Here is a 21,094-nt window from a genome sequence, read left to right as displayed (position 1 = left end):
ATTTTGACTTAACAGATGAGGCTTGTAAACATAAAAGAGAGAACTATCCTGAGGATGGTTTCCTAATGGCTGTGATAGATAAGTCAGTGAAAAAGCTGCAGGTTAATAAGGACTGTCTTCCTCAAAAATCTACGTCTGTAAAAATGCTGAGTCCCTTGCAGCGCGCTGTACAAGGAGCAATAAAACGAGGAGAAGATCCTATTTTCTGTTGTCCCGTCATAGAAAGACCTGATCCTAATAATCCTCAACAAGCTACTAGGGAGCATCAGGCTCTCCCTTTGAAAGTTTTGAAAGATTGAAAATCTGCCTGTGCTCAATATGGGCCCACTGCTCCCTTTACTGCTGCTATGGTTGACAGGAGAAGCTCTTCCCCCCGCTGATTGGAAGTCTATTGCACGAGCTTGTTTAAATGGTGGAGATTATTTAATATGGAAGTTTGATTTTTATGAACGGGCTGCTGAACAAGCAGAAAAGAATGCTACCCATAATGTTCCAGTTGATTATCATATGCTGATTGGGGAAGGACAGTATCTTTCTTTACAAGATCAATTAACTTATCCCTTCATTGCTTATCCTCAAATAAATCATTTGGCATTACAAGCCTGGAGGAAATGACCTTCCACACACAAAACTGAGGATCTTTGAACAATTAGACAGGGACCTGATGAACCATATGCTGATTTTGTAGATAGGTTGTCACAGGCGGTGGGGAGACTCATTGTGGACGGACTCACTGGTACAATTGTAGTTAAGCAGCTTGCTTTTGAGAATGCTAATAATGCGTCTCAGGCTGCGATTCGACCTTGGAGAAAACGGGGAACATTGGAGGCTTATATTCGCCTTTGTGCAGACATTGGGCCTACTTATATACAGGGTGCTGCTGTGGCTGCAGCATTAACTAAAGTGGGGTTCAAAAACAATCAAAAGAAAACAAAGACTTGTTTTAAATGCGGAAAGGCAGGTCATTTTGCTAGAGAATGTAGATCTTTTAATTCTAAGCCTAGTCCTTCCTTCCCTACTCAGAAACCTCCAGATGGTCAGAAAATCCCTGGTTTATGCCCTAAATGCAATAGGGGAAAACATTGGGCACAAGATTGTTGCTCAGTGGCCCACAAGGATGGGCCACCACTGTCGGGAAACTCCTCCCGGGGCCTTCCCCGGCCCCAACAAATAATAAGGGCAATGTCTGTGTATCCTCCTCAAATTATCAATCAGACATTAACCAAAAACAAAAACATACAATATCCTCGCTCTCCAGAGCAACACCAGGAAGCGCAGGACTGGAGCTCAGTACCTCCGCCCGATATGTATTAACTCCTGAAATGGGTCCTCAGGCCCTCTCTACGGGCATCTGTGGACCTTTACCCAAGGGTTTGATGGGACTATTATTGGGAAGAAGTTGTGTCACCATGAAAGGTTTAACTATTATGCCAGGAGTCACAGATTCTGACTACGAAGGAGAAATAAAAGTCATGGCACAAACTATTAAAAATATAATAACTATTTCTCCTGGTGATAAAATTGCACAATTGCTACTTTTGCCCTTTGTACCTCATGGACAAATTTTACAACATCAAAAGAGAGAAACAAAGGCTTTTGGATCGTCTAGTGCTGCCTACTGGATTCAGAAGATAGGGAAAGAACGTCCAGAAATGAAATGAACCATTAATGGAAAGGTTTTTTCAGGTTTGTTAGACACTGGAGCTGATGTCTCTGTTATGACGCAGATACACTGGCCTAAACGTTGGCCCATTAGTCCTACTATTACAGAACTTCACGGAATAGGACAAAGTACTTCTCCTATGCAAAGTAGTCAGTTTTTATTATGGCAAGATAGTGAGGGCCATTCAGGATACTTCCAGCCTTATGTTTTGCCTGGGCTGCCTTTAAACCTCTGGGGCCGAGATATATTAAAAGAAATGGGAGTATTACTTTATAGTCCAAACTCTCAAGTCTCTAATATGATGTTGGATCAAGGATTTCTTCCCACAAAAGGTCTGGGAACAAATCAACAAGGAACTGTCTCTCCTATTGATGTGAAAATAAAAAATGATAGACAAGGTTTGGGTTTTTCTTAGGGGCCTTGGATTCTCCACTCACTGCTGATCCAATTACTTGGCTGACTGATGACCCTGTATGGGTGGACCAATGGCCCCTCACAAAGGAGAAATGAGAAGCTGCAGAACAATCAGTACTGGAACAATTAGGGCATTTAGAAATTTCCAGTAGTCCTTGGAATACTCCTATTTTTATTATCAAGAAAAAATCTGGAAAATATAGGTTATTACAGGATCTAAGAGCTGTTAATAAAACTATGCTAATAGTGGGAGCTCTTCAACGAGGCCTACCCTCTCCAACAGCCATACCACACAATAATCATCTTTTAGTTATAGATTTAAAAGATTGTTTTTTCACTCTTCCTTTGTTTCCTGAAGATAGAAAACATTTTGCTTTTAGCTTGCCTGCCTTAAATTTTAAGGAACCCATGAGGAGATTTCAATGGAAAGTATTGCCTCAGGGCATGGCAAATAGTCCTACATTATGCCAAAAATATGTGGCTCAGGCCTTGACTCCTGTGAGAAAAAGGTTTCCATCGTTATATCTCATACATTATATGGATGATATGCTTTTAGCCACTGATAATATTTCTTTATTAGAGACTGCTTTTCAATTTTTACAACAGTCCTTACAATCATTTGGCTTGGTCATTGCCTCAAAAAAAATTCAAAGACAATCTCCATTTTTATATTTGGGAAAATATATTGATAACACTACTATTAGGCCTCAAAAACTGCAAATTCGAGTTGATAATTTAAAAACATTAAGTGATTTTCAAAAATTTCTTGGAGATATTAATTGGCTAAGGCCTTCCTTAAAACTTACTACTGCTCAATTACAGCCTTTGTTTGATATTCTTAAAGGTGACTCAGATCCTTCTTCACGCTCTATGACTCCAGAAGGATTTCAAGCTTTATAAATAGTCAATAGATCGATCAGTTCTACACAATTAACTAGAATTCATACTCACCTTCCAATTTTCTTAATAATTTGTCCAACTCCTCATGTGCCTACTGCCGTCTTATGGCAAACTGTTGGAATTATTGAATAGATTCATATGAAAACTACACCCTCTAAAGTTATTAACCCTTATTATGAACTTATTAGTAATTTAATAATGCAAGGTAGAACTAGATGCTTACAACCTATAAGTGTAGAACCTTCTCAAATTATTATCCCTTATTCAGTTAGTCAACAAAATTGGCTTTTTCAACATAGTAATGAATGGGGTCTTGCTCTTGCAGGATTTTCAGGTACCTTGGAATGCCATTACCCTGCTGATAAATTGATCCAATTCAACAAACTTAACTCATATCTTTCCTTCTATAATTAGGCAACGGCCTGTTCCTCATGTACCTTTGGTTTTTACGGACGGTTCTTCTTCAGGAGTGGCTACTGTAATCATTGACGATGGAACAAACCTCATTAAAGAAACTTCCTTGACTTCAGCTCAACGTGTTGAACTGTATGCTGTCATTATGTCTTTTAAACATTTGCCTTCTATATCTTTTAATTTGTTTTCTGATAGTAAATATCTTATTAGCTTGTGATTTCTTCTGGAGACTGCGACCATAGGACATACTAATGACCCTGAATTATCATCCTCTTTTCGTTTGCTTCAACAGCTTATTCGTTCCCATGATGGTCCCGTTGCAGGTCTGTATATCCGTGCTCATTCTAACTTGCCTGGTCCATTGACTAAACTTAATGCGACTGCAGATGTTTTAACTCGATCTAAACGTGATCTTTATCCTGTACATTTTCCTCCCAAGAATAGAGTTGAAGTTACTCCTCCTCCTCAATCTCTTTTCCCTAAAGCAGGACAGGTCCCAATTTACCGTACTCCTCCTTTCCGTTCGTCATGCTGTCAAGAATGGCTAATGTACTGCATTCATTATCTTCATACTCTTGATACTCATGGTCCATGTCCTGGACACCCTCATATTATGGTAAGTTATGATCAAACTGCTTCACAAGCAGCACAGCCGTTGCACGCTTTACACCGTCAGTCGGCGGCTACATTACACACACAATTTTCCCTTACTGGTGAAGCCGCCCCACAAATTGTTAAGCAATGCGCACAATGCTTACCTCACCTTCCTGTTCCACATTATGTTGTTAATCCTCGTGGATTATTACCTAGACATTTATGGCAAATGGATGTTACTCATATCCCGTCTTTTGGGAAATTACAGTTTGTTCGTGTCACTATCGACACGTATTCTGGTTTCCTCTGTGCTACAGCACAGACCGGAGAAGCTAGTAAACATGTTATCACTCATTTTTTACACTGTTTTGCTTTCATGAACCTTTCCAAAATTATTAAAACAGATAATGGGCCCACTTACTCTAGTGCTGCTTTTGCAACATTTTGTAATTCATTACAAAATTACCCATATTACAGGCATTCCATATAACCCTCAAGGACAACGTATTATAGAACGTGCAAATAGATCTTTAAAGCTAACTATTGAAAAAATAAAAAGGGGGGAATTGTATAGAACAACACCACATAACCTTATAAATCATGCTCTGTTTATTTTAAATGTTCTCACTGTTGACAAATTTGGCTGCTCTGCAGGGGAAAGGTTGGTGGCTGAGCCAAATTGGCCTCTCAATCTCCGGAGGTCCTCTGGAAAGATCCGTTAACCAGCACTTGGCGTGGTCCTGATCCTGTGTTGATTTGGGGACGTGGTCACGTGTGTATCTTTCCCAGATCAGCGCCTGGACCTTGCTGGTTTCCTGAGCGCTTAGTCAAGCAAACAGATGGCTCGCCACAGCTCACAACTAGTTCAGAAGATGAAGAAGCTCTGCACCTCTCCGGAAAATTTGACAGTGTTGATTCAGAAAGAGAAAAGGAAGAGAAGACCACTTGCCAGGACGACTCAAAGGAGTGATGTTCCAACTTGGGGACAAATTAAACAACTGGTTTCACGAGCTCAAGAGTCAGTGAAACAACAGAATAATCCTGTTACACCTGTAACTTTATTTTTGGCTATGTTGGCAACCATTTCATGTGTTCCCTCTGTTAATGCAGCAACTGACTGGGCCTATGTACCTGATCCTCCACTATTACAACCCATATCTTGGTCTGAAGCAGAGTTTCCTGTATTTTACAATGATAAGTGTTTATGGGCCTCTTATTGGGAATATAAAACAAACCAATATGTCTGTAAATTATACTAACTGGTTTAGTACCCATCCTGTCTGTCTTAGCCCATTGAATCTGGAAACTGGACGTGTAAAGGCTATTAGTTATGAGCATACAGATGTTTATGAGGGAACGGATCAATCAATTTGTTTGTCAGGCTCTCCAGGCATCCTTCGTTTTACAGGAACCAACATTACTCTTACATGCCCGGCTACCAGCCGACGAGAGTATCTTAAGGATACCATCATTTCGTATAAAATGGGCAACCTATTAATATTAGAGGTCAAATCTCATACGCTTCACCACTTAGGGATTCCGCTATTACTATAGCCAAGGTTACAGGTGAAGATTCAGGAAATTATTTCTGTATGAAGCGTTTACTTGGAGGACAAGGGATATTTATAGCTGGACATAAGGTTACTATGCTTAACAGAAAATCAAAAAATCAATTGCCTCCCCTTACGACCGTTAACTTTCCTGGATCCAATTTTGAACATTGCAATGCATCTTGGAATAATAACCAAATATGGTGTACTATAGATTATACCAAGGTGTCAATTCTTATCTCTTCTTTTCCCATCATAGATAGGTTTATCACATTTCAAAAGAACTGGGATATATGGAAACTAGCTCTAACTTATTCCAATACACCTGTTATAACTTGTGTTACTCCTCCATATACACGTTTGCGTGGTTCTATTAACATTGGTAATTCTTCCAAAGGAGGATATAATATTAGCTGTGATAATTGTACTTTTAGCGGTTGTATGTTCCCTTCTGCAGGAACGCAATCTGTGCTTATACTAAAGCAACCCATGTATGTTATGGTGCCTGTACATCTGAGAGAACCTTGGTATGAAGATACTGGAGTACAGGCATGGGTGGAACTCTCTAAAGCCTTGCAGAGAAGGAGACGCTTTCTTGGGTGGCTAATAGTAAGTTTACCTGCCTCGGCTGCTCTGTCTGCTACCGTGGCCACTGCCGGTCTTGCTCTTTCACAGAGTATTCATCATGCTCACTTTGCTAATCAGTTATCTCAACATACCAGTCTTGCTTTATCTTTACAAAGTCACATAGATTTACAGATTAATAACAAGTTAGATGAATTTAAAAACGCAATTTTGGGGATTGGAGATCAGATGACAGCATTAAAATTGAGGATACGTTTAGCTTGTCATGCAAAGTACACATGGATGTGTGTTACTCCTTAAAAGTACAATGACTGTATTTGGGAATGAGAAAAAGTAAAAATGCATCTGCTGAGTGTTTGGTCAGATAAATATTAGTCTTGATCTTAAGAAATTAAATGCTGAAATTCAGGATATACAAAATGCACATCTTGATGATATTTCGCCAGAAGATGTAATTCAGACTTTACTGGACCATTTAAAGTGGTTAAATCCTCAGTCTTGGATTACTGGAAGGTTGTCAGAATTTATTACCCTGGCCATAATTTGCCTATTATTGATATTAATCTTCTCATGTCTGTTTCATATCCTCATGCAACAGTATACTACTCTCGGCACTAAACTTCATGGGATTATTTTGCAGCAAAAGTTAAAAAATAAAAAAGGGGGACCTGTGGGAAGCAGTCAGCCTTGAGAGCAGGCTACGGACATGCCCGGCATGCCGCCGCTGCTCGAAGGGACTGTCCCTACTTGTTCCCCTCCTTGTTCCATTCCATGGGAGATAAATCACCAGGGCCCAGAGATCAGAAAGAATGTAAAATGAGACAAGCAAAGCTGTCTCCCCCCTGCACATGCAGGTTATTTTTGATGCTTCTGGGTTTATGGGTTTCCTCCCAGGGAAGTTAACCTTGAGCCGAGACAGTCTGTAGATAATGTAAACCACCATCTGGCAACCTTCCTTTTTCTAGTCTATATAATCTGCAACTGTAGCGCAATAAAATTTGCCTTGCAACCATCAGTTGTCTTGGTCCTTCTGACCCCATCCGTCGGTGCTACTTCAGTTCCTTACCCCTTCCCTTCTGACCCTGGGCGGTGAGATGCTCTTTCTCCGGCTGGTCCGCGGCACACATGAATATATGTTTTTGTCTTGCTGTACTGCACCTGTGCTGTCTAGTAACAGATATTTTGTCTGCTAGTAGTGTTCTAGATTATGTCTTTCCAAAGCGCTGAGGCAGTGCACCTATTCTGTAGTTGCAGCTGATGCCTAAATGTATCCTAGCTGACAAATTATTGATTAATAAGAACTTGAATTTCTGAAAGATTTGTACTGTTAACCAAAATCTGAGCAAGGAGTCTCAAATGTAATTCTTAGCCAGAATTACATGTTAATGAACCATTTAACAGTGTGAATCAAGGAACATCAGTGTAAGGATTTCTTTTAATTTATTTTTGACCTGCTTGAAATATCAGTTAAAGTTTGCCAGCTTGGTTGCAGATGAACGGACGTTTGAAGTTCACCAAACTACTTAATGTGGGATAGGATAATAGACTTCCAGCGCCCTCAAGGCTGTGACCTTGCAGCCATTTTACATAGCACATCCTCCTCCTATAGGGATGAACCTTTCCCTGGCCCGAAAAGTGGCAGCTCTGTTGAAGCTTTGCTTATTGTAACAGGCTTTTGTTTCCAGGTTACATGTCTGTGGAAGACTTAATTCTGAATAGAGATATAGATATTACTGGAAACTAATTGTTTTTTCTATTATACTCTGATTTATCAAAAAAGTAAAACATTTAAATTGTGCTACAGAAATTCAGAAGTTGTCTTGCAATCTTTAAACAATATATGAATGAGTTGCCCTTAAAAAAAAAAAAAAAGAATTAAGCAGTTAGGCTTTGTGGGCCATATACAGTTTCTGTAACTTCTCCTACCCTTTTTTCTTCAACAGCCTTTCTAAACGTGAGACATTATTAGCTCACAGTCCCACAGATCCAGGCTGAGAGCCTGATTTGATGTGTGGCCATTATTTGCCGATTCCTGCTCTGCGTCCTTACTGAGGAGGGGGACCATGTTTGAGTAATCACTTCTTTGAATCAACTATTGGTCTTCTGGGGCTTGTCCTTACTCTCCTACAGTCTCGAATCAACATGGCATCCAGAGAGATCTTGTTAAAACATAAGTGAGATCCTGTCACTTAAGTATCTTCAATGGCTCCTTCACAGGAAAAGCAAAGTCCTCAAAGTGAGTCCACAGCCCTAGAAATGTGGGCCTCTGTTTCCTGTCTGACTGTTTCCTTCTCCTCTCCACTTTGCTCCCTCTGTTTTCCACACACTGACATCCTTTCTGCTCCTTGGATACTCCAAGCCCACTCTTGCCTCATAGGCTTTCCATCTGACTGTTCCCTCTGCTTGTACTCTTCACTTCCCAGATATGCACCTTGCTCCCTCTCACAACCTTAACTTCCCTCTTATATTTTATCTTCCCCAGAAAGCCCTCATCGATCACTTAGTTTCAGATCGCAGTCTCCTCCTACCAGCTAACAATCTCCATCTCCCTTCCCTGCTTGCTGTTTCTCTCCAACACTTACCTGATATACAATTCTATCCATTTATTTAATTTTTATTTACATATTTATACTTATGATTTTTTTTTTTTTTTTTTTGTGGTACGCAGGCCTCTCACTGTTGTGGCCTCTCCCATTGTGGAGCACAGGCTCCGGACGCACAGGCTAAGCGGCCATGGCTCACGGGGCTAGCCGCTCTGCGGCATGTGGGATCTACCCGGACTGGGGCACGAACCGGTGTCCCCTGCATCGGCAGGGGTCTTTCAACCACTGCGCCACCAGGGAAGCCCTATACTTATGATTTTATATTTGCTTATTTACTTTTGTCTCCCCACTCAGCTCAAGAGAGACTATATTCATCTGTGTTAATCACTGCTGTGTTTCCTGAACATGCCTATAAATCATACTGAAGAATGGTGCCTGAAATTTGGTAAGGGATCAATCAATTTTCTTGGCTGGATGAAGAAATGTGTTCATAAATTAATGAACAGATCTTTGGGGCTTCTGACTTGAGGACTAATGGGAAGAGATGGCAAAAGGTTGGGACAGGGTACTGCAAGAAGTAGTATTTGGAGTACTCTGATAGCTATCCTAACAGATAAGATTGTGTTCATTTAAGTAGTTCTAATGAGAGAGCTGGGAACTAGGGACACACAGCATTAAGGTTTTTATAATGCATTCTGTAGAGTTCTTTTTAAGTCTGTACAAATATCATTGAAAATATATGCATACATATACACTTCTGTTACTTTAATTAGTGCCTTATGAGAGCCCCTCAAGGAAGGAGTAGTAGCAACTCTCAGTATCCTTCCTTTATGATGAGCTTAATTTATTCAAAGTTACATCATAATTTATTTGTAACTGTGAAACTAGACTTAGTTATTGAATAAACCCTCCCTAGAAACGTTTGACATTAATACAACCAACAAAACTTTGTTCAGTTTCCAATGATAGACACACTACAGACTCAATTATGGGCCATCCAGTTTAATGAAGGGAAGAAGTGATTGAACAAATATAGAGCAAACAGAATATGAAGTTTTATCCTCCATTAATATTAGTAACGGATAGTGTGGGCTCCAATGCCTTCAAGATAGCTTGAGACCATCATCTCTGTGTCATGGGCAAGGGGATGTTCAGTCAGGGTGTCTTTCACTGTCACTGAGAAAAATTTCCATAATATATAATGATACCTACTGAAACTGATATGGGGCATTTGGGTAATAAAGAATCCATTAGCATATTTTTCCGGAAGCCTTGACTACAAAATGAAGACAGTAGATTTGGACACTTTCAGCCATGAAGAAGTTGTTTGGATATTCATCCTTATGCCTAATGAAGTAAGCTCATTTCATCTCTGCAGCTTCCCATATACCATTTCCCCACCTCTGTTTTATGTTTGGAAAGACTTTTAGAAATTGAAAGTCAAGTTAAAAAGTGAGTGACAACTTAAATGATATATGGAATATTTTGCTGACTTACAAGAGCATGCAGAATTAAATATGACCCAGTTCAAATGTTTATTTTAACGTGTATGTTGAGGTGGCGTTTTCAAGGTGCCAGAAAATGAGAATTCACCTTCCAGTGTGTGTTACCAGTTCTGTTCATTGCACAGAATCATCTTCATAAAACATAGTGTTTTCTATGTACCTGGTATATATCTCAATTAGTTTGAAGAATTTCTCAGATACCTCTTAATATGTAGTGCTCCAATTCCAATCTTGCCATGTCCTGTACCAGTGACACAGCACACAGGAGTTTTATTTCTCTTTATTTCTCTGGGTTGTTCAGAACCCAATGAAAGAACAATGGAATGGGATCCAAGAGATGAGGGTTCTTGTCCCAGATTTACCATAAAATAATTGTGTCCTCTTGGGAAAATTATAGTCATTCTAGGTCCCTTTTGTTTACTTTGACAGAGCTGTACTAGATGACCCCAAATAATATAGCACTCTTTCAGTAGTCGCTTAGATGTTATTGGTATTCTGAAACAAATGAAGACAATAACACATGGAGCTGTGCAACATCTCTGTAACTCTGTTGTCTTAGAGTTGCCTCCATTTTACAGATGATAAGATGACTGTGCATAGAAGTAGATGTTTGGAACCAGCGGTTCCAAAGTAAGTGGAGGTAAACCGCAAATTTCCTTCCTTCCTGAAGCTCACTTAGCCAAAACATAGGCTTCTGAATATTAAGCTGTAAAGCATATTATCAGTACATTTTAAAAGAAGCTATTCTTCTAGGATTTCCAATTAATAGCAGGAGGTTTTGAAATTCTTAAACGATCATCTAATTTTGTGAGATTTACAGCTCTATTTTCCTGTCAAGCAAGTTGTATTAGTGCCAGAGAGTCAGCTGAGCTTCTGGATGCTTCTCTGAACCTCTTGAAGTTTTCTTCTTGCTATCTGAAATTCATGCCAGATAAGCCTTTTTCTAGAGCGTATGTACAGACTTGTGTATTTTTATATAGGAAAGCGATGCAGTGAGTCAAGTCGGGGGTTAAGCCCTCATTCTCAGAGTGGTATTGAGCTCCTGGTGAAATATAATCATCATTTCCTCAGAATCGGAAAGCAGTTATCTCAGGTGTATAATCCCATTAACTATTTATACATTTACATATGATACATGTATTTATTGTACCTACGAGGTGTGTTCTCTTTGGGAAGTACAAAGCTCTTTGAGACATAGGTTGTTCATTTTTTTGTTTTCCCACAAATACTGTGACCCTTTGAGCAGGAAGGTCTATATTTTACTAACATCTAGAACCAGCAGTTAACAGGGTGTCTAAGATGTAGTCAATAAATATGAAATAGATAAATGAACACATTTTTATGTAAGGGCCAGGACATGGACAAATAGAAATTTTTCGTTTTCAGTCACAAAGCAACAACAGACATAAAAATGATACAACAAGTGCTACGGTCATTCAAAGAAGGCATAGAATAGATAGAAGGATCTCCTCTATGGCACAGGGAACTATACTCAATATTTTGTAATAACATCTGTATTGGGCACCTGCTCCACACCAGGCCCTATGACAGGTGCTTACATACTTTCCCTCTCCCCCATCCTATGGGGAAAGTACCTCTGCTATAGATTTAACATTTGCCTCCCCCAAAATTCATATGTTGAAATCCTAACCCCCAAAGTGATGGTATCAGGAGGTGTGGCATTTGGGAGGTGATAAGGTCATGAGGGTAGAGCCCTCATGAACAAAATTAGTGCCCTCATAAAAGAGACCCCACAGAGGTCCCTCAACTTTTCTGCCATGGGAGGTTACAGAGAAAACACGCCAACTGTGACCCAGGAAGAGGAGATTCACCGGACTGTGAATCTGCTCGCACCCTGATCTTAGACTTCCAACCTCCAGAACTATGAGAAATAAATTTCTGTTTTTCATAAGCTACCCAGGCTCTGGTATTTTGTTATAGCAGTCCAAATGGATTACGATAACCTCTGTCCTTAGGTTTCAGACCCAGAAACTCAACTTTGTAGAGGTTACGAGGACCCTAAAGCCACTCAACCAGGCAGAGGCAGATTTGAAATTTAAGTCTCCAATTCCACATGGAAGTCTATCAGACCCTGCCTCTAGACATGATGTCACGAACAAGAGCTAATGCAACAAAGAGTTTACATGCAGCAAAACAATTAGCAAACAAAGTAAGAATATAGTAGACCGACTGTTTTGGTCACCCAATAGCCATTCACCACTCTTCCAGTTGAACAGAAGCCATGCCCCGTGGGCACATTTAGCCCTGCTGTTTTCACTTCCCAGATTTGAGGGGTAGGAAATTATTATCCCTCCTGGCCATCAGCACCCTGACCTCTACCACCACCCACCGGGCCAGCTTCAAGAACAGCTGGATCCACCTGTTCAAATGAAACAGGTCTGCTCTCTGTGGTGTTGGCTTCTAGTTCAAGCAGCTCTCCCCACATGATAGCAAAGCTGGCTCCCAGCGGTTGCAAGCATGAATCCTACCAGCCTAGCAGTCCCAACAGATACCTTTTAAGTATTTTTTCCCCAAAGCTCCAGTTAAAAGTCCTAGGCTGATTCCAATTTCATCTGCTCTGGACAAACATTTTCTTTAGAACCTAGAAGGCTGCCAGACAAAATACAGGATGCCCGCCTCGTTAAAGCTGAACTTCAGATAAACAGTAATTGTTTTAGTAGAAGTATGTTGCATGCAATGTTGAAGACACCCTAAAAAGTCGTGGTTTTCACCTAAGGTTCAGCTTTAACTGAGCGCCCCGTGTGGGCTTTGCCGGCTGTGGTGGGCGCCGAGCGGGGTCGGCGGGGACGGGGCGGGGGGGTGGGAGGGGGGGGACTGTGGCCCGAGCCGGGTTGCACACCCAGCCCACAGCGTGCAGGGAGAGAGGGGCAGCCTCGTCTCCGCTGCAGGAGCTGAGACGGGGAGAAGGGGAGCGCCCCAAAGGGAAACCAGCTGCCCCTCCCAGGAGAGAGGAGATGGCTGTTCAGCGGCCAGAGACAGAAGAGGAGCCCGAGCACCGAAGCGGCGGCCTCTGAAGACGCGGTGCACATATTTCTGGTGGGCGAGGGGCACGCGGGCCGGTCCGTGGGGAAGAAGGGAGCCCGCGCCGGCCCCTCCGCCTCCCGAGTCTGTGCGTTTCCCTAAAAGAGCAGCAGCTGTGCAAACTGACCGTTCACAGTTGTGATAAATCGCCTTAGGAAAGCACTTCGATTAAAGTCACATCTAAATAGAACGCAAGAAGTCACCCCTGAACAAATCAATTGCGAGAGGGGCAGCTCTGGGCGCGCACCCACCCCGCTGCTGTTTTGCTTTCCCCGCAGGACGAGGGCCGCTCACTGGGTCGCGGGGACAGCGCGCTGTCTCAGCTGGGGAAGAGGCGCTTCCTCAGGACACATGCAAAACCCAAAGTGTGAAAGGAGGCCTTTATTCCATTCCTTTGGGGGATTTCTTAATGACGTAAAGCCCAACTTGGTTTCAGATCTGCCTGTCGTTTCCATGACAGAACCTTCCTGGGGGGTCCACCAGCAGCGGGGTGGCCAGGCGCCACAGGGCTGTGCTCTCCTTCCCAAGCCAGTTCATCTCCATCTGTAGCATTTTCAGAGAAACTCTCGGATAGGTTTTCTCCAACAGGTTCTTTTTCCTTCAGTTTATAAAGTCATTCTCCTGCACAAAATGAACGGCCTGAAGACATCACTGAGCCTCTTTTTCTCCCAGGGTCAGGGCCAGCACGGCCCCCAGACCACAGGGGCGCAGGACCTCACAATGGGCTTCAGGCCTTCCCCTCCCCTTCCGCCCCTCCCACCCTGCCCTACCCCTCCCCTCCTCCCCTGCAGAAATCACATCCCTTTCTCCAGACTCCCCACTTCAGCTTGAATTCCAGCAGATCTTTACCCTGCCAGTTAGTAATTCAGGACTAATTAGGTGATTGCTTTCATTTATGGTAGCAGTTGGGGCGGGTGGGGGGGGGGTGGTGGGATGAAATGGCTTTGCCCCTGTTCTTGTTGGAAAAATAAATCACACCCACTGTCACTTGAGATCTTATTTTTGCCCCCAATCAAGCAAATTAGCAGCGTGGTTCATTTCCCCAGCATTCACTCCTGAACAGACGGCAGTGCCCTGGAACATGGCTTAGAGCTGTGTGGGCAGTGCAATTATTTGGGGCTGTTTGTGCCGACAATGAGAGGAGACGCCTGTCTCCCAAAAGAAGAGTGGCCCTTGTCTTGCTTAGGCCAACGAGCTGCCCGGAGCGCTGCCCGCCTGGCTTCTGAGGAAGATGTACACCGCCATCTAGTGGATATGGGGGCTCACTGCAGTGTGCTCGCTCTCCCGCCTTTCCTTCTGGCCGGTAAGGACAAGCAATAATGCTTCTTGTAAATTCCTAAAAATAGGGAGGTCTCATTATATCACCAGGAGTGAAATGTTTGCCTCAATGTCTGTAATGAAAGTGCAACCCCATGCTTGCACAACGTCTGTCTTGTCAGTAGCCCTCTTTCATCCCGATGTTTAGGTCCAAGACAGGATTGTCATTGTCTGAGCAATGGGTATCTCTGTGAAGCTGGGTAGTTCTCCCCTGTCCCAAGTAGTGTGGGAGGAGACAGTCAGCACCTTCACAGACGCCTTCATCTCTGCAGCCTTGCCATCACTCCTCATCTCGCCCACAGCAAGCCCGATTCCAAAGTGCACAGGGTAGAGGCGTTCGAAAGTTGGCTTGTTCAACCAGGGGCATTGCCACTTCCCAGAGGGAGCCAGAAACACACCCACATCCTAAGACTCTTTTCAGTCTTTGTGTTGAGGGGGTTCCCACTCTGTCCCCTGCCTACACACAAGTCAGCATCTTTTTCCTTTCCCCTCATTCTACCTACATGAAGAGCACGTTGATCTCCCCAGTTTTAACACAGGAACCATGATTTTCTTGGGTTTTGTGTACTGGGGGGGTGTGGGGAGAGATTGAGAGAGAGAGCAAGTACATCCCAATATGGAAGGGCTTGGGGCCGTGGTTCTCAAACAGGGGCAATTTTGCACCCAGGAGACATTTGAAAGTGTCTTGGGACACTTTGGATGGTCACAGCTTACGCGAGGCTAAATGTCCTTCCATCACAGGACAGGCCCACAGCAAAGAAGCATCCAACCCCACCCAGCAGTCGTGCCGAGGCTGAGAAAGCCTGGTTTAGGCTCGCAGATATCGCCCTCCAGCAAGCCGGTGAGAACACTGATTGTCCTCAAATGGCCCACACTGCAGAGGCTGTGGATAGATAATGCATCCTCTCCCAAGTCAGTACTGACCACCGTTTTTCTTCTTTTAGACTCTTCCATTTTAAACATAATTTAGCTGTCTCTTTTTTGTCCCTCTGCTCTGCTGAGAAGAGAAAGGATTGGAAAGGGGGAGGGGAAGGTGACAGAAAAGGAGGATTAGAGGCCTGACCTGTTTGTCCTGCAGAAGCTGGGCACATTCCTGTCTCACATGTGCTTTGTGACCGAGCAGGGTACAATTAAAAGCACAACAATTTGCTTGTTATTCAAGTCAGGCATTAGTCCGGGTAATGGCATGCTTTGTAGAGAGATGGATTTCCTTGTTTGGAGCTAAGCACAGGACTAGCTGAATTCTCCATGGAGAAATCTTGATTTGTTCAGGTCTTTCATGTTTTCTACAGAGAAGGGATTATGTCTTCCTAAAGAGGGGCCTTGCTTAAAAAGCTACAAAAGTATAAGAAAAGGATTTAGGGCAGAGGGGCCTGTGGTTACGTAGCTGAGGGGTACAGGGAATTTCAGAGCCAAGGATTATTTAAAGCCATAAAGTTAAAAAAATAATTGGCTTAGGGACTCCCCTTGTGGTGCAGTGGTTAAGAATCCACCTGCCAGTGCAGGGGACATGGGTTCGAGCCCTGGTCCGGGAAGATCCCACATGCCACGGAGCAACTAAGCCCGTGCACCACAACTACGGAGCCTGCACTCTAGAGCCCGCGAGCTACAACTACTGAGCCCAAATGCCACAACTACTGAAGCCCACGCGCCTAAAGCCCGTACTCTGCAACAAGAGAAGCCACCCAATGAGAAGCCCGCGAACCGCAACGAAGAGTAAACCCTGCTCACCGCAACTAGAGAAAGCCCGCGCGCAGCAACAAAGACCTAAGGCAGGCAAAACTAAAAATAAATAAAGTTTTTAAAATTTATTTTAAAAATTAGTTTAGCACTACTGCATCCGTGCTGGCGAGTACGCTGTAAAGGCAATTAAGCATGAGCTAAAATTCATTTTACTTTGGCTAATTACTGCATGGATCCAGGAGAGGGAGGGGAAAGAAAACATGCCCCCTCCCTGGCAATCAGGGAGGACGTTGGTTTTGGTTTCTTTGCCTTATCGGCACGCTTATTAGTTGGGGTGCCCAGAATCCAGCCGTCACAACGGCCTTATTAGTTAAAACACAGGAAAATTGTTCTCTCAAGGCAGAGCAGTGAATGCTCTGCTGTCCCAGTGACCAAGCAGAAGCCACTATTAGTTTTAACTCCATCGATTATTGTTAGCCAGAGAGGACATGACATACACAGTCCTGACTTCACTCATGTGCCTGCTGAGCCTGGATCAGGGGTTCTCAACCCAGAGCAACTCTGCCGCCCTCCCCCCAGCTCCCCACCCCCGGGACAATTGACAAGTTCAGGAGGCATTTCTGCTGTCACAGCTGGGGAAGGACTGCTGGCGTCCGCTGGGCGGAGGCCAGGGATACTGTAGGAGTATCCCACAATGCCCAGGACAGCCCACAGCAAAGAATTATCGGACACAAAATGTCACCAGTGGCAAAAGTAAGAGGTCCTGGTCTAGACAGAGGCAATTTCCTCTCCTTGAGTAGGTGAAGGTCTTCAGAATCTTCGCTTCCTCAAATACATAATGGACAAGTCATCAGATGACCATATTTCATGCTAACTAACACGCTTTTCTTCCCACTTTTCTACACTGGGTATTCATTCTCCCACTTCAGGAAATCGAGTGACACTAAGAAAAACTTACCCTGGAAGGATGGTCCGCGGCGGCGAACCGAGACCCAAGTCGGTGCCCGCCCTCTCCTTCCCCAATTCACACACAGGCACCCAAGAGAGAAGACAGCGAGCTTCTCTGCAATCCCCTGGTTCGGAGTTTTGAGAAGTTTTATTCCCTTCTCTGAGATTACCCATTCCTCCCTGCATGAAGCATGTTCAGGGAAGTCATTTGTCCTGCAGCTTTACAGGAGTTAAGAGCCCGCAGCAGTGAGATATCCATTTCCTCCCTGGAGAATGAGGACTCCCCCTGAGGGAGGTTAATGCTCAGGACAGGAGCATCCCTGGAGCTGGTGACAGCCAAGGGGCTGTGACTCAGGACTGTCCCAGGCAGGCCATCAACTCTCTGGGAGAGCCTCAAGGATGTACTTAGCCTCCGTTTACAGGCGGTGAGGAGGGCAGAGTGCTGCAGACGGGGAGCGGGGCGGCCACACCCAGACTAAACCCTACCCGGCACCCTGCAAGAGACAGAAAACCTCTCCCCTCAGGTCCCACCAGCCCTGCTCTCCCATTCTGTGCACCCCTTTCAAATGCGTTTTTCTGCTTTGCCCCCTCCCATTCAATCCGTTCTAGGTACAGCAGTCACTGTGATCCTGGTTAGTCCCAAGTCAGATCGTGTTGCTCGGAGCTCAAAACCCTTTAGAGGCTCCCATCTGGATTCGAACAAAAGCAGTCTTCTCCCCCTCTCCCCCTCCCCATTCCTCTCTCTCTCTGTCTCTCTCTCTGTCTCTCTGTCTCTCTCTGTCTCTCTCTCTCTCTGACACACACACACACACACACACACACACACACACTGTCCCTCCCCTTCCCTCAAGCCCTTCCAGAGACACTGGTGAGCTGTCCCTGGCTGTTCCTAGCAGCTCCCTCCCCGTAGCCTCCTGCACTTGCTATTCTCTCTGCCTAGAATGTTCTTTCTCTCCATAACTACAGGGGCTGCTCTCTCCGGTCTGTCCACATGTCCCCTTCAAATTAGGGTAGCCCTCTTTCCCTTTGATGCTTTATTGTTCCCGTAACCTACATCATCTGGTAACATGCTAAAAACTTCCATGCTTTTATTTGTGGGTCCTTCCCTACCCCACCTCTCACTCCCAGATTGCAAGGATCTCTGTATAATTTTTTCACAGCTGTCTATCTCGAGGACCAAGTACAGTGCCCGGCTCCAGCAAGCACTCAGATATTCGCTAAAGAAATTAGGAAATGGACCAGGCTACTTAGCTTCAGAAGCTCTTTCATGGAAGTTCCCATCCCCTCCGTACCAGTTCTCAGCTAGTTGACTGAAGACTAGCACCCTGACAATGAGGCAGCTCTAAACTGTAAACGACAAAAATATTTACTGTGTCTCCGAGGGGCATTGTGTTTGGTATTTTCTTTTTTAAAAAAATTTTAAATTAATTTTTAAATTTATTTATTTATTTATTTTTGGCTGCGTTGGGTCTTCGTTGCTGTGCGCAGGCTTTTCTCTAGTTGCGGCGAGCGGGGGCTACTCCTCGTTGCGGTGTGCGGGCTTCTCACAGTGGTGGCTTCTCTTGTTGAGGAGCACGGGCTCTAGGTGCATGCACTTCAGTAGTTGTGGCACACGGGCTTCAGTAGCTGTGGCTCGCAGGCTCTAGAGTGCAGGCTCAGTAGTTGTGGTGCACGGGCTTAGTTGTTCTGCGACATGTGGGATCTTCCCGGACCAGGGCTCGAACCCATGTCCCCTGCATTGGCAGGCGGATTCTTAACCACTGCGCCACCAGGGAAGTCCATGTTTGGTTTTTATTTGTAGTGAAATGCACATAAAATTGTATCGTATCACTTATGAGTGTAGAGTTTAGAAACGTTCAGGAGATTCACGTTGTGCAGCAGCCAATCTCCAGAACTCTTTTCTTCTGGAAAAACTGGAACTCTCTGCCCTCCAGCAACCGCTACCCCCAGCCCCTGGCACCCACCATTCGACATTCTGTCCGTATGAACTTGACCACTCTAGGTGCCTCATACAAGTGGAATTGACAGCATTTGTCTTTCTGTGACTGGTAGGTTAGCATCATGTCCTCAAGATTCATCCATGTTGTAGCCTGTGTCAGAACTTCCTCTTTAAGGCTGAATAATATTCTGTTGTGTATACATCCCGTTTTGCTTATCTATTCATCTGTCAGTGGGCAGTTGGGTTCCTTCCACATTTTAGTTATTGTGAACAATGCTGCTATGAACATAGGTATACAAAGTATCTTGCAAAACCTGCTTTCAGTTATGTTGGGTATATACCCAGAAGTGGAATTGGACCATATGGTAATCCTACTTTTAATTTTGAGGAACCACCATGATATTTTGCACAATGGCTGTACCATTTTACATTCTCACCAGTAGTGCACAGGGCTCCAATTTCCTACATCCTCATTAACCCTTGTTATTTTTTGTTTTCACAGTAGCCACCCTAATGTGTGTAAGGTGGTGTCTCACTGTAGTCTTGACTTGCATTTTCCTAATGATCGCTGATGTTGAGCGTCTTTTGAGGTGTTTATGGGCCATTTATGTATCTTCTTAGCAGAAATGTCTAATCGAGTCCTTTGCCCATTTTTTAGCCAGGTTGTTTGCTTTGTGGTTGAGTTTTAGGAGTTCTCTGTACACTCTAGATATTAATCCCTTATCAGATATGTGATTTCCAAACATCTCCTCTCATTCTGCGATTGCCCTTTTCCTCTGTTGATAGGGTCTGGATGCACAGATTTTTTAAAATTTTCATGAGGTCAATTTCTCTATTTTCCTTTTGTTGCCTGTGCCTTCGGTGTCATATTCAAGAAATCATTGCCAAAATCTAATGCCATTAAACTTTGGGGCACTTGTGCTTTTTAAAAGGACCTTTTAATGACAAGTTCCCCAGTTTGGGGAGTTCAGAGCCCTGAAACCTAACTATAAGTGTTCCCAATGCAGAAAGTACATAAGAACCAGAGTGCTTAATCAACATTTCTGTTGGCAAGCAAGGTCCCAAGGAGTGTGTGGAAGCACAGCAGAAGTAACATGGAGGACTTTTAGGAATGTTCTCTGCCACCTTAGTTTCCTCCCTCTTTCTCCATATATCCCTCCCATTTTTCCTTTTTTCCTTCCTTTCAGATAACATGTCTGGGGCAGGATATGGTGAGGAAAATGCTTTTACCTCACTCCCCTATAACAACACTGACCACCCCATGAGCCTTGGAGAAGCAATTTGCCTAATTTGGAGAGAAAAACTCCATTCAAGCCCTGCTGGGATGCAAGTTCAAATCTGCATGACCACAAAACCCACGTTCATGGACCCACTTGCCTCTATTGCTTTTTTAAGCTATAGGAATGCTGGATGAGGAATGTTGTCTGTTATTAACTAGCAAAACACGATCCCCCTTTGAGCCTTCATGTCATTATCTACGATGAAAATGGACAAGCACAGCACATTTCCAGTGTTACTTTTGAAATTTTCAGTGCTATCTTACATGAAAATAACATGAAGACACAGAAGCAAACCTGCCTTATTCCCCCTTATGCCTTGACTTCTTGGCCTGCAGAGAGGCCTCCAAGACCCTCCTTGGACGATCCAGGGTTCAGCCCAGCACTGAGCTAGACGACCACGGGCTCCCCTTCCAGCCCAGTGAGTCTTTGCATGACTGTTTTGGGTTTTTTTTCCTAGACTCCCATTTCTTAAAAGTTTGAGAGCCAGTCACAGATCTCCATTTCACCCAAGGGCTGGCATGTCACGAGGTCACCAATATTTGTTTTATGTACTGCTAAGAGATTAAGGGGCAGTATAATTTCAGAGAAAAGTTAGGTTCCCTGGAAGTCAGGAACCCCAGCATCCTGCCCTTAAACACTCGAATGACCTTGAGCAATGAAAGGTCTCCAGACCTTCATTTCTCATCTTCAAATGAGAAGACAAATTGGACAACATCA

At 43.8% G+C, this 21,094-nt stretch overlaps 1 protein-coding gene across 2 annotated transcripts in view; it reads left to right on the top strand.

Moving 5' to 3' along the window:
• The window catches only part of LOC125963843 (UDP-N-acetylglucosamine--peptide N-acetylglucosaminyltransferase 110 kDa subunit-like), a 303,144-nt gene that overhangs the window by 5,556 nt on the left and 276,494 nt on the right, over nucleotides 1-21,094 (top strand). The window lies entirely within an intron of this gene.

Source organism: Orcinus orca, chromosome 3, assembly GCF_937001465.1.
Source record: "Orcinus orca chromosome 3, mOrcOrc1.1, whole genome shotgun sequence".
In the NCBI taxonomy this organism is placed as follows: domain Eukaryota; kingdom Metazoa; phylum Chordata; class Mammalia; order Artiodactyla; family Delphinidae; genus Orcinus; species Orcinus orca.
Note: the sequence above shows the minus strand (reverse complement) of the source record. Positions and strands in the feature narration are given on the sequence as shown.